The sequence below is a fragment of the Microtus ochrogaster genome, chromosome 19 (assembly GCF_000317375.1).
Source record: "Microtus ochrogaster isolate Prairie Vole_2 chromosome 19, MicOch1.0, whole genome shotgun sequence".
NCBI classification, from domain to species: Eukaryota; Metazoa; Chordata; class Mammalia; order Rodentia; family Cricetidae; genus Microtus; species Microtus ochrogaster.
The window spans coordinates 17,777,041-17,780,515 of NC_022021.1; the positions used below are offsets into that span (position 1 = coordinate 17,777,041).

Genomic DNA, 3,475 nt, shown 5'->3' on the forward strand with positions numbered 1-3,475 from the left:
TGAAGCATAGTCAGACATATTGCTCTGCTTATGAGGGCAGCAGCAAGCCATCGAAAATGTTAGGTCACACACTTATCTTCACTTTCAAGAGAGGAAAGATTAGACTTTTATAAGTGATTAAAAAAGACAAGATTAACCTTTATTCTCTTTACATGGGATTTAAATAGTAAGTAATTATTTTATAGAATAAAATCACACAAATTCATGTGTTAACATTTGAGCCATCATAATAGGAAATTATGCAGTATTTCTAGGAGGCACCACAATCTCTAAGGGCTTTGTTATATTTTATTTATTTTTTAAGAAAATTCAGAAAATGCTTTCTAAAGAGGAAATGGAGTCTGATTCATTGGTGACAATGGTTTTTGAAAGCAAACACACCTATGGCACTGTGGATATAGTGCACTGCAGATGTACAGTTAGAAACACAGCTGCGGTGCTGTGGGAAGAGTTCTCTGCAGATGTACAGTTAGAAACTCTGAACTTGACCATTTTATAGCATGTTCTTCATGAGTGAGGCAGGAAAAGCTTAATCGTGTCATCTTTTGTATCTGATTGTCACTTCCTAGGCCTCCCCACCCTTTTTTTGGTTTGTTCTGGAACTCTCTCTGTAGACCAGGCTGGCCTCAGCCTCACAGATCCAACTGCCTCTGGAGAGGAAAGTGCTGGGATTAAAGGCGAACACCCCCTTGTCTGTTGTAGTCTATAAAGTGAATGAACACAATGTAGACTACACAGAGTGGGTCTTTTGACAGGCCACTAGTCATTTTGTTATCATCAGAACCATACACTTATTTTTTTCTTTCACAAAACTAAAAACAATAATAAATCCCAGCAGCCAAAATCCACAGTCTAAATGTCACCATCTTATAACACCATGATACAGACTGCCTTGTGGAAAACTGCTTCATTTGATAAAAGTTACTGAAATTCATTGACATATGAATTGGAAATTAATTTTTTCCATGGAGCTTTTCAATAGCTTAGGTCTGAGCACAGCTAAAGCAAATTGGATAATAAGTATAAGCCCGTGGAACTTAAACCTTGTTAGCCTGGCTGATCTCAACTGGATGTTTAAAGAATAATTGGAAGTATATGTACCTCTGCAAGTCCAGTAGCACTTCTGTGTAATCTTTCAATATAACATGAAGATTTGAAATGAATTAACTCTTCCTTTGAAAGCTTTTTCTTTCCTCTCCTTCTCCCTATGTGGAAGAGTATATCATACACCACAGGGAAGAGCAAATCATAGAGTTCTTTGTTTTTTTAAATATTGTGGTTCTTTTAAAATAGAACCAATCAGTCAAAATCTACACTAAAATGTCAATTCATTTGGTAACTGGTGTTCAAACAAGAATAGCCTAATAATACTCTTGCATCCAAAGAAATGTTTAGATAAATAAATGACAAGGAAATTTACCATTTGGAAATGATTTTGTCAAAATCTTTCTTTAGTTTTGCAAAGTCTTAACCAAACTTAAGAAATAATGAATGAACAAATGCTAGTGTGATCATATCACAACAGAAGTAGGAATGCTTTATTAGGGTAGGCTAATAAAGTTTTCTCTCAAGGCCAACTCAAGTGCTTTAATGTTAAACTAAATGTAAGCAGAAGTTGACTTGATACTAAACAGTTAAAAGTAACTTCAATATAATATCTACTAAAAGTATTCTATTGTTTAATATTTTGCAATTAGAAGCATTTTTGTTATTTTATTTCATAAAACAATTATACGTTACATAAATCTTTATTTATAAATGATATGTTCTACTTTAAATTCTGAGCTCAAGAGGTCTTTGTTTTGATGTGTACCTTTTAAGGCTATTGGACGATGAAATACACTAGGGATGTGGAAAACTAGATTTCCTGACACTAAGCTGTAGTTAAAGTGACGATGTCTTGTGACTTGTTGAATATATTCTCTGCCAGTATCGAAAGGTACAGATTTCTCCGCTACAGGGTTTTGATGATTTTAATGCAAATAGCAACTGGCTTTAGATCTGAGGATGAAAGGGTTTTTTTTTTCAAACCTAATTGAAGTGAGTAAGTAATTATAAGTAGGGCTGAATGAAATTTGCTCAGCTGCTGTGGCTTCTGGAAGTGCACACTTTCAGGCTTCTGTGCTTTGTAGGGTGCCAGGAAAGGAATGCCTTGACATGCTTGCTTGACATGCTTTCTGGTCATGGGGTCATCTTCCCTGAGTGGGATTGCTAGCATTTGTCAATAGCAGAGAACACAATGTGCTCAGTTCCCATAAACTGCAAACTGCTAGCTCTAGGAGGTGGGGTTGGGGTGAGTAGTAAGGGTGCTTCCTTTATCTTTATTTCACCATTACACTGAGCTTCTCGTCCTGAGGTTTTAGCAAATGGTATTGTCTCCTCCCCTTCCCCCTTCCCACTGTTCTTTCTGTGTTGACAGGGTAGAAATGGAAAGATTTGTCGTGTATTTTGGGTAAGTGTGCAGAATAATGTCTTGTTTTGAAGATTCACTATTTTTTTTCCTGTGAGTGACTGTTTACTAATGAAGCTGCCATTCTGCATGACCAGTCTTGAGCAATGCTGCCTGTCCACCTGGTTGTGCATGTCTGTGTGCAGTTTTATTCTCTAGTGACAGTGGGTTTTGTATGAGTAGTTTGAAATTTGAGGTCCTCAGTTTTGCGTTCTGAATGCACTTAAAATATTTAAGAAAGCACTGAAGAATTGAGTGTTATTGCATTTTGAAGGGTTTTAAATTTTAACTTTCCAAATAGTTTACACCAGAGAGTAACTGTAGTTTAACTTTGAAATCCTTTATGATCATATTTCGCTTAATAGAGAATATGAAACCAGTGGTCTTTCTGGGTATATCATTGCAGTTTCTTGCTTTCATGCCTGTGTTTTATAGAGAATATTTTTGAGCTTGTATCATACATTAGAGTAGCATATTTTAGAGAAGTCTAAAAGTAACTCTTTACTGTGCATACTGATTTGCATGCTCTGCTTCTCATCCAGTTTTCTTGTCTCCTATCTTAGTTGGACAGGGGATTTAGTTGATGAAGATATTTATAGAAATGAAATAGAGGCATTTTCAGCACAGCAAATAGCTGTCTGGTGTTCGGATCTCTTCCTCTGTGGTCACTAGCATGTTGGGCATTGCTTGTTTCATTTGTATAAGCAGAAACATATTAATCATTTTTTCCCTCTTTGAAACCACCAGTCTGTTCACATTTCTATGGACTGTTTGTGGTTCCATTGTGATTTGGAGGTCAGATCATGACTACACTTTTGCTCAGTAGGAAGTGACATGTGGAGAGGCTCAGTTCAACTCATGTGGCTACGACTTCCTGAGAGCTAAGTCCAGATCTCAGAACCTGCTCTCTCTTTGATCATCCCAATTATATTCTAACACAGACACCAGAAATTTAAAAAAGCTTATCTATACACCAATTTATCTACACACACACACACACACACACACACACACACACACACTCGC

The 3,475-nt window shown here is 36.5% G+C and overlaps 1 protein-coding gene across 1 annotated transcript in view; it reads left to right on the forward strand.

Annotated features, from left to right (window-relative positions):
* Positions 1-3,475, forward strand: part of Adgrv1 (adhesion G protein-coupled receptor V1) — a 549,406-nt gene that overhangs the window by 53,149 nt on the left and 492,782 nt on the right. The window lies entirely within an intron of this gene.